Source organism: Aulostomus chinensis, chromosome 12 (assembly GCF_037954235.1).
Source record: "Aulostomus chinensis isolate RoL2024-O1b breed Wild chromosome 12, RoL_Achi_v1.0, whole genome shotgun sequence".
Lineage (NCBI taxonomy): Eukaryota > Metazoa > Chordata > Actinopteri > Syngnathiformes > Aulostomidae > Aulostomus > Aulostomus chinensis.
In genome coordinates this window covers 17,703,462-17,714,517 of record NC_141331.1, presented here as the reverse complement: position 1 = coordinate 17,714,517, position 11,056 = coordinate 17,703,462, and the positions used below count along the sequence as shown (strand labels likewise).

The following is an 11,056-nucleotide window of genomic DNA, read 5'->3' as shown; positions in this document are numbered from 1 at the left end:
CTGAACCACAGGTTTATCAAAGTGCACTCTAATGTCAAACGAAACCCGCTCAGATAGAGGCGGCACTGAGATTTCACAACCACTAAGAAGCTTTATTTCTTTCGACATTACAAAGATCCACGTGGTCTCACTTGGGAATAGGGATAAAAGAGATACACAATCGGACTTATGTACTTGTACTTGCTTCGCCCTTTGGGTTCAATTAGACAAAAAATGTTCCGAACCTTGACACACAGCAAAATATTTTGTAAAAGCTAAATGAAAGTGTTAATAACAGTAGGAACAGTTGGCGAAAGCAAATTACCACTGGAGTAAAGTGTAAACCGATATCCCTAGGCCTGTATCAGATTGACACCAGATATTCTGATGAAGAATTTAACATTTTGGTTCTCTAATGGGAAAATCTGCAGCACCTTTCTATTGTACATATTGTTAAATGGTTTCTAGATTAAAAATTAATTGAAAAGAATCAGTAAATCGATTGCTTGTGGAAACAAGTATATAAACCTGCAACACCATTATTCAACCACCCTTCCCTTTCCTGCACACCCTCGACGATATACAGATATGTAGGTGATTTGGGTGACAAACACACGCACACACACTGACACACACACTTTTTTTCTGAATTGCAAGGCAGCTGCTGGAGCGCTTCTCTTCCTCACTACCGGGTGCGAATCACATCAACAAGTGTGCAAGTTGGTCCGGGATTATGAAAAGAACAGGAAGCTTTTGATGACACCCGAGCGCTCAGTCGACTAGGTGTCACGAGCAAAAAACATGGCTGCTGAGTGAGAAATCTATGATAGAAATATATGTTTAAACAGCGAGACAAAACTTTGAGTAAAGCGCCTGCTCAGCCTTACACTTTACGAGTTGAGTGTTGCTGTTGGAGACCTCTCCGATTTTATTCATGATCCCTTAGACACTCAAAAATTAAGCCAAAGGGGCTTCCTGTTGCTGTTTGACATAACTTCAGATTTCACCAAAGACATTAAAACAGTCTGTCCGAAAAACATCGACTAGTTCCAGAAGCATGTAAAGTAGGAGAAATAATAAAGGAAAGCAACTTTTACCAAATCCTGGGCCGTTCAGATGATGTCCCTCTGATAGCTGATGTACTATTCTTTTACCTCAGGTCACTGAGCCGCCCCACCAGGGAGACCTGCATCCCACTTTTAAAACCACTGACCTACGATGACGTCATTGATGACTTTGCCTCAAGGACAGTCGAAAGTCTTTAGACAAGGAGGTGTGACGAGTGTTGCGTGCAGTTCCTGTGCAATAAGAATTGTCTTAAGATGAGAGTCCAGTGTTTTCTCTCCTCAGTCTCCCCCACTGTACACCCTTCCAAGCTGTAGTCGTCCTTGCGCCGCCGCCATACCACACGTGATTTATATTTTCATATTTCGGAAGTGAAAGTGACAAAAGTAAAGATTCATCAAAGAGATGCACAATGAGTTCAAATTTTGTATGTCGTGGAGGTCCATGTGTACAGCCTCATAGGAGTAAGGAGAAATCCAGTGATTTAATAATAAGAATAAATTAAAATAATAAGAATAAAATATATGTAATTGTAAAAAAAAAACAAAAAATAGATATTATGATCTTACAAATCTGGCATCATGATAATACCAGTATTTATTCACCATTTTAGTAAATGTGATTATTAGAAGTTCTGCCAATATGGAGCCGATATAGTCATTTAACATCTTTCTACTGTTACAAAGATAACAATAAAACAAAACAAAAAATTCAAGGTGTTAGTGAATGTTGACAATGATAAATCCCAAGGAAGGTCTTCTAAGGTGAAAAATAATTTTGTCTCAGTTCTTTTATGTTATAACTTTAACAGGTAATTAAAATCTGATACTTCACATCTGTGTTTTCCTCTTTCGTGCACCATATTGTAGATCTGTGTTGAAGCCTGTCTTTTGGGGTATCAAGGTGTGTGTCCTGGTATGATCTCACCTCGGGCATCACCACTGACTACACTACCCAAAAATGAATCAGGCACAAAGTTGTGATTAGATCCTGGTGGCGACAGCGACTTCATCCTGACAGTTGGCCGACTTCAGAACCGTTCTGGTTGGACTGTGGGACAAAAACACATGCAGCAAGTGTTGTTTGAGTGCACTCGACAGCCCAAAGGTCAGTTTTTGTGCACCATCAGTGTCAAAAAGCATCAGGATCAAGGTGTCTGCAGAGCTGTCTAAGGAAGGCTTTTACTGAGTGCTACAGATGGATGGAGAGCGCTGGAGGAGTAAACGAACATGCTTCTTTTACCTCTGGTCCCTGTCATCATGTATATCACACCCAGAGTCATTTTACCATCAGTATCAAAAACCGCCGCTGGAAAAACGTGATCATACAAGCGCAGCAAATACTATTGCAGGCTGCTTTAATCGCACAATTTAATAAACAGTTTCGTATGGTAATGTCGAGACAGAGCAACATCCCTTTGGCAAGATTTCCCAGCCTATTTAAATGTGTTGAGGTTGAGTTCCCTTCTGAACTCTTTATTAATCAAGGATCAATATTGAAACTCATTCAGCCTCAGAATACTCATTTGGAAAACATCAGCCGGACATCAAGGGAGCGCAAACTAAACAGGGGCTGTTAGGAAGGGGATGTAGGAGGAATTCACAATAGGGCTAAATTAAGGGATGAGGAGGGAGCAGAGGGAAGAGCTGAGAATATTTGGGCATCGTGTAAATAATTAGGTACAAATAAAGTACATTTTATTCATCGCTACAGTCTGATAAAAAAAAAGGCAAACAAAACAAGCGATATACTGTATAGTTTGTATTATGACAAAAAGTGGGTAATTGAGACAGATAGCCGATATCATTTAAAACCACACATCGTTTTTTTCTTTATCCAATTTAAATATTCCAGTTTTTACAGCGGTTGTAGCTATGAGAACTCCACCGAGACGATGTCCGGCAGGTGTGATGTTTCTCATGCCCACTACTTTAACAGTTTCTAAGTAGAATTATGGTACCAAGGTTGATTGAAATGTCATTATATTTGCAGGTTTTTTGTGAATTTGATCTACGTTCAAATGACATTTTCACCAAAGGCGTCCCTTAAGCACATTCATGCACTGTTCTGACCCTCTGATACCACTCATAAACATGTATTCTTATATGACGCCATGAGAACGTTATCGCTGAGCCCACCGCGTCCCTTACAGTGATATTTCTTATCGTGTTTGTCTGCCAGCTGTCTTGTTAGTACAAGGTATTACATATGATTGCACTTAGAAGCTCTGGCCTTATTTTTCTTGAGAGACCAATTATTCATCCTGGAAGACACGAGGGCCGAAGTGAACTTCCAAATTTTGTCCCGTACGGAAACTGAGAAAGGCTGTGTTTGCAATGACTTCTGTAAATGCAGTTATCTGGACATAACCAGATAATCTCCTTATCTTGAGATCGCAACAACAGGCGCATTCACTGATAGCAAAATAAGTGAATAAAAAGTGAAAGAAGCCTGTAATCTCGGGATACCGGCGCCGGCTCTCTCATTATGACAGACGTGTTTATCGCCTCATCTGGTGATAATGAAGCATCTCAGCTCTACATAACCTAACGAATTCATTACTTCAGGATATCAAATCAATTTCTCTCATGATAACAGGGTTATTAGAGGAAAACAAAGACAGAGGCCTGTTTTCTTGAGATAACTGTTCATCTAGCTCGTTGTTTCGAGATAACACTTTTCTCATGATAAATGTATTTACCCCATTCCCTGGAGATAATTAAGAAATGTATCTCTTCATAACAACCTAATTAACCAGTTACTTCGAGATAGCAACCCTACTTTCCTCGTGATGACAGGTCCGTTCGTCTGTAGAAATTTAAAACGATCAATAAAAGCAGCCTTTTGTATTGAAGTCACAACTTATTCATCTCGTTAGTTTGAGAGAAGGCATTAAAAATGATCACAAGCCATGACTTTTCTCTGTTTCATTGTTCCACAAGGAGAAAAACACACCGTTGAATTACACACACATCTGGGATAACGCTTTTTTTTTACAACAAAAGTTCAGCGTACAGTGACCTAATATTACTGATTACCCAACATTTCTTGGACTGTTTTTAGGATGGTGAAAGTAAAATTGTTTAACATGGTTAAAGCTGCAGTGATTTGAAGTTGGTGGAGCTGAGCTGTCCTTGAATATTAAAGAGGATAACAAAACTGTCTGAGAGCTAAGAGAGACTGATAAGAGAAATGCTGCTTCTGACCTTCTATGAGATATTTCACAAAAAAAACAACAACACGAGTGCGAAGATCACGGTGATTCTAGAGGAAACCCAGTCAGTTGTATTGATACTGCAGTCCGTGCAAAATAAATGCGTAACAGTAATGCATCTTACCGGAGACAACACTGCAGTAGTGAAGTGGGTGGATTCACTGAAGGGCAGACAATGCTAACCCTGAAAACTGTCTGCATAAACACACTGAAACAGATGTAAGACCCAGTTTTCGAACAGACAAATAGCGACAACCAGCGTTTAATTGCCCATAATTAGTCCATAATGACAGGATGTCACTGCTTCTTCCTGATTGCAGACTGCTAACAGAGACGTGCAGCCTGTGTACACGGAGTTAGGACTGGATTCACCCATCGGGGCCTTTATGTGTGGGAGAGGGGAGGGCAGGACAATCACGGCAAAGCAAAGGATAGTCTGTGAGTAAGTCAGACCACATCCCTGACTGATGCTGGGATGTCAGGTGAAAGAAAGAGCGTGTGTGTGGGGTGTGTGTGAGGTCGAGATTTAAGGTTTTTGAACTGTGTGATTCCCTCTACCTGTGCACTTCTCTGATACATCCTCTCTGTGATGCAGCTTTGATCTCTCCATTTCTCCTCTGGAAGCTGCGTCAAGAAACAGTTTACTGTCGTTCACAGGGAGACGTGACTGTGAGTAACAAGGTGACACTGTTACCTGACATGTTTCTCAACAACCACCGACATGATCTGGATCAAACACAGAAGGGCTCCTATATTTCAGCTATTCTAACTGGCTCAGTGCTTGTTGTTGTCTTTCAGTAATTTTGCTGGAACACATTGGATTTGAAACGGACTCACGTTCCACTGGAAATCATCCATGAGGGTGCTTCAGTCGCGACAGACAGTTAAGACTTCATTATCGGTCGTACAAATTTACCAAGCTTCATAGGCATAAAGGTTTTGTCAAACTTTCCATTTTGAAGCAGAGAAATAAAAAAAATTAAAAAAAGTATGATGATGAATTTATTCTTAATTATCTTGTGCTGGTGTGATTAAATGGTCAATTTGTTTATTTCATTGTATTAGTCTTTTCATAACACTGTTGTGACAATCTGATGGTAACGGTGACATCGGGTTGCATAGGATAACAACAGGTGTTTTTGTTTTTTTTTAAACCCTTAACCTTAAAAACCCTTAACTTTAGCTTACTTAAATGACATTAGGAAACCGTCCAGTCAATGTTACAAAAAATAAAACTTTTAGTGACACAGGCTGGAACAAAGATTTACATCATATAAAGTACTAACGGAGTCCTCCTGAATACTTCCTGTCTTCTTCAATGTTGGCCTCGGTCTAAATGCTGCAGTTTCTCTCTCTGTAAATGAGCAAAACTTCATAACTGATAATAAACATACAGGAAAATGTTCAACAAAGGTCCCTGGCCCAAATCAAACTACCATTAGTGTGTTTATGTGCCTCTGTGCCATTAATTACATTCTGAATCTTTGAAAAGATTTAGAAACAAACGCTCCATTTGAATTCCTTATTGAGTGAGACGGCACAGCCATTTTATGGTGGGTGTTAATTTTGTGTTGGCACTCTTAGGGTTTGGGGTTTTGTTTTCTTCCCCTCCCCCAGGGGTCTTGGCTCACCAGCAGCTGGCTAACGAGGTGCACCTGCTCGTCATCATCTCATCACCCGCAGTACGAAGCCGCTCCCTATGCCGACGCTCCAGATTGCTCAGCCACGTTAGGTGGCTCGGCTTGCTCGTACCTCCAGTGCGGCTCAACTTTGTTAACGCCTCTGTCTCCTGTGTCCAGATTCCTGGTGTATGACGTTATTTCACCCTCATCTCTGGAAAGCTACCAGTTACGTGTATTCAGCCAGTGAACTCTCCTCCCTGAACCTTGCGATATTTGTTAGAATAAATCACTTCGAGACACTTTTGTGTTTCAGTTTCTACTGTTTTTGGTCCAAACACAAAACCCTCTAGTAGGAATTGTTAGCATGCATCATAGATATTGCTTTTTCACGGTGATGGTCAGCGTTGAGATCGTCTTTCTAATGACAGAAAACGTGCTTCTTTTTTTTTTTCTGTCGGCAAGATTACACAAAACCTACCAGGCCCATTTTCACCAAACACGGTGGAGAGATGTAGGCTACTGCAAAGGCTGAGGAAGAAGCCATAACATTCTGGGGCAGATTAGCATTAGCCAGTGTTGGGCTAAAACTAGATTACAGTAGTGCTTTACGGTAATCTGATTTGTTTTTCAGTCATAGAGTATTTTAACACATAAGTTCCAAAAAGTAATTAAATCATAGTTACAAACTCAAATTGTTGCCAACAGAATGCAATGTTTTTTGTCATCTAGATGATAAAAAGCAGCAGCTTTTTTCATTCCACGCAGGTGATGTCACACGTGCGTGCCGGGCCACCATGGTTGCTACCGTGAGCGAGACAGTGTTTGAGGGACAAGAGAACTATATCCTCACTGGCTGGAAATACAGTCATTATTTTGTTTGTCTCATGCAATGACACTGTTGTTGTTAACACTGTGGCGCCAAAAGGTCATCGACAGCGAAAAACACCACGTGTTTCGCTAAAACATCTGAAAGGACAGCACAGCATGGTAAAGGTACTTCTCTTAGTTGGTTGATGGGTTACCATGAGGACTTAGAGTTTTCATTGAACTGCGTTACCTTGGTGGTTTTGGATTTTTGATTATTCCCCTTGGAACAAGAAATTGTTGTAACTTGACTCCACATGGTCATATCTTTTCCAAAATCCACGTTTAATAAGAGCCACAGCCTGATTACATCTACGCATATCAGGTTTCACCTTCCTCACCAACACACACACACACACACACACACACACACACACACACACACACACACACACACACACACACACACACACACACACAGGGGTGTGACGGCCCGCTCATTGCTTCCAATGCCCTCTAGTTTCATGTCTTTCATTATTCAAAGTTCATAATATTCAATCTGCTCAAGATCATTTGCATATTTCAGAACCTGTGATGCAAATACTCTACTGAGCAAATTGAATGATGCTTGCTTTAACATTTTCCACTGCTTTTCACTGTTGACTACTCACCTGTAGCGTCTAAACTTCAGAGGCCGGACGCTGAGGTAAGTGTAGCAGTATGATGAAGAAAGTAGGATATTCTTGTAAATTTGCACCTCACTTGACATCTGCCCTTTTCTCTATTCTGCTTCTCCTCCATGTCCTAAAGAAATTAGCGTTCCCTCTGGATCCATAACCTTTTCTTAAAGGTTGTCACATTAATCACGCCGTTGAATTCACTTGTCAGTCTCCATGTTTGTCTGCTGTGTCTATCTCGACGCATCTTCATCGGCCTCCACTTGGGGCACTCCAACACTGTTAACGGAGGGGAGCGAGGCTGCGGTGTCTGATTCCACCTCAGCAAACAATTTCATGTCTTTGTATTTTAAGAGCTGCATTTAAAGAGCAGAGCAAGCTGCTCCTGAATAAATCAGCTTTTATCATAACCCTCGGTATAGCCATGGATCAACGTAGATAATGTTACTTTTCTTGCCAGACACAAACAAGATACAAGCCTTAAAAGGTGGTACCTGCCTGTGCCCCCCCCCCCCCAAAAAAAACCAACAACCATGATCTGAGAAGCAGGTTCCCAGTTTAGCTACCTCAGCTGTCAGCAGGACAACCCCTTCACCAATTAACAAACATGGCATTCCGAGAAATGTACGTTGTGTGCGAGTCTGAAAACACTTCGCTTGGGAGCTTTTTGCCGTTAGACCCATGTGGGGTCACGTAAGAGTGAGGAACTTTAAATCTGTTCTCCTGCTCCTATTCAGCAAGTGTAAATGCACATGAAATGAGAGTGAAACTAGATCGAAACGTTAATCTCAAACGAAAATGGTGCACAAATATTTTAAGCTTGTTCGGCAACAGGAAAAGTTACATGCTGCCTGAATACGTTGATGTGATTTAGGTCTAACTGAACTGAAGTAAAACAACGTCTTCAAATAGTGTTTGTATTGTTGACGAAATCGAGACTACAAATGTGCACCTGGACCTTTTAACAACTGGATCGATGAGACAAGATCATCTCAAGATTTTGTCAACGTCGGCTATAATTAACGACTAAATAATGACCATGACGATTTTGGTGGAAAGACGAAAACTAAACCCAAATCAGCTGCCCTCTTACATCAAAACAAGTCAGTTTTTATTAACCAAAACTTGACTTGACCAACAACCCTGATGAATTAATGAATTAAAAACTGAACCCATAACTTCCGACGTGTAAGTGAGCAACTCTTGTCCTCTTAAGTTCCCCGAGTTAAAGAAAAAAAAAGTTCATGTCTGTGTTGTGTTCAGAAACTTTTCTGCTGCCCCCAATGGCCAGCACTTCTCATCACTGATCGGCTCTTTCACAAACTTTTGGAGCCTCTAATAATAAAACTCGAGTGTAAACTGATCCAGGATTAGCTGACTGCAGTAAACTAGCGGTGTGTTGATCCCAGGCTACTGTGTCCTTTATTCCAAATGGAGATCAACACAAAACCAATAGAACAAATCTCATGAGGAAGAAAAAAATAACCTATAAAGGAATCTGTTTACTTCCAGAAGCTGAAAATCTTTTTGTTGTATTTTAGTCATCAGTTCTTACCCACAATTGTGCCAAGGACAAATGATGTCTGCTTATCTTTTTTTACATCAGACAGTACCTTTTAAACATTTCACAAAACAGACATTTGTTTGTCCCCCATTTAGGAATATTCAAACTCTAACCAGAAACCCTTTCGAGTTCTGGCGACTTGTGAATAAAGTTGCTCCTCTTCCTGTCACTTGCATTATTTGTTGTACTGGACTGAGACTTGAGAATTATTCAGAAAAAAAAAAAAGCAACCTTAAATGCCAAGACAATGATTGCAGCAATTATGCTTTAATACAAATGCTAACAAATGATCCTCCCGGTAATTATGAGCTCTGACAATCGACAGGAAAATGACCTTGGTTGTTTGACAGTTAAGACAGTGACAGAAAAGCCACAGCCTCGTTTAAACTGCATGTAGATAAGGAGGCAAATAGACGACTATTACCAGCTGCTAATTATGATGCCCGTTTCAGTGGGGAAACTAAAACTACAGCTCACTTTTTTTCAGCTAACTTGATTAGACGTTAATCACCGCCACACACGGCGATGGTGACATTATATATTAGTCCAAGCAACAGGAGGACACAGACAAATTACCCAAGAGCCCTCAATTAACGCTTTAGCTGCCGCACGTTCAATACCGGATAGGAACGAACTGCAAGAAATTAAAGGAAAGCCAATGAATAAAATCTATCAAAAATCATCAAGAATGAATCACAGTTAATGCATAATTCTCTGTATATGGACAACAATAGAATCTTAATGTTTACTTGTATGAAAATGTTGGAACACCCAAAAAGGTTGAATGTCAGTAAAATGCATCATTTGAAAATTATTTTTTTTTTCAATTTTTGTTATTAAGTTTGAAATGATCAAAAAAAATCAAATGAATACATTTGATTTTTGGTGAAATCTTAAGCATTACTGTTTCAGTATCCATCGTCACCATTTGCACTTAAATTTATGGGCTATATTATTGACCAGCAGGCCCTCAGTCATAGCCTCGTCTTTATGAGGTAGAAAGTAAGAGGAAAATACTTCATCTCAGTCTTGTGTGTTTTGATTAAAGGTTTAAGGTTTGGGTCGGCCGCAGAAGATTTATTTCAAATTGAGCCAAAGTGTTCTGACATATGAGAAAGTCTGTTGTATAGAAATCACGCTGTTGCCAGTAGAGTCAGTCAGTTTCAGTTCTGGTGATTTATGTTCTGCAATCAGAAGCTACAGACGGACCCATTGTGAAATTCTGAGTCGATATCAATACTGATGTTTCAAATTTAGCCATTAGGTGACAGTTTTGGTTTTTTTTTTGTGCTATGTTTATGTTTTCTATGTTTTTTTTTGTTGCTTTTACTTCAGTTTATTACCGATAAATTCCACGGTGAAACCATCGTTAAAAATAACCGGTCCCTTTAAAGTTCCAATGGCATTGGCATCAGAGCTGATTTCAGTCAGTACTGGAAGCTATTTGCATCAATTTAGAGTTATTAGATCTTTCTGTGTCCACATGCATGTAGAATTATTTATTGGTTTGTTACTTTAATACTATCTTATCCCCTTTAATACTATCTTATCCCAAACAAAATACACAATCTAATAGTTTTTAGTGTTTTTCTGCGCCTCTGCTCCTTCAGCGATGCGACATGGCACTGCTTTCTTTAAAAACACCAGTAGAACTCTGAATTTTCATATCCGCATCAGTATCATAAACAAATAGCTATCGAAACCCACAGGGAAATATAAAAAGACACAGACACACACACGCACACACACACTTAATAAATCAAAATCATATCATAAAAATCTAACATATATAAAATAATAATTTTGCTCTAAACCATGAGAAACAAAAACTCAACGCAGGTGAAATATGTTGACAGATTAAACATTTCTTTCCCTGAAATAAACAGAATTTATTCAGTAACCTCTTTTTTCTTCCATTGGCGGAAGCCGCTAAAATGATGGAGCATTTGACAAATTTTCCTGTGTTGACACGTTATTTTTGATATATGAAGATATATTCGGAAACTATAAATCTTAGCAGAACCCGTCTTGACACTGCTGCGCCCTGCAGATGAGAGCCGTGCTGTGTTTCACTCTAAATACCTCAACAACCTGTAACACGTCACGCGGGTTCCGCAGGATTTGACAACCT

At 39.8% G+C, this 11,056-nt stretch overlaps 1 protein-coding gene and 1 long non-coding RNA gene across 3 annotated transcripts in view; one reads left to right on the top strand and one right to left on the bottom strand.

The window, feature by feature from the left end:
- Positions 1 to 11,056, bottom strand: part of hs6st3b (heparan sulfate 6-O-sulfotransferase 3b) — a 77,277-nt gene that overhangs the window by 4,847 nt on the left and 61,374 nt on the right. The window lies entirely within an intron of this gene.
- Positions 4,667 to 5,358, top strand: LOC147252321 (uncharacterized). The gene is made up of 3 exons (XR_015118747.1): positions 4,667 to 4,696; positions 4,854 to 4,927; positions 5,057 to 5,358. It is a non-coding gene; the product is annotated as an uncharacterized LOC147252321 (long non-coding RNA).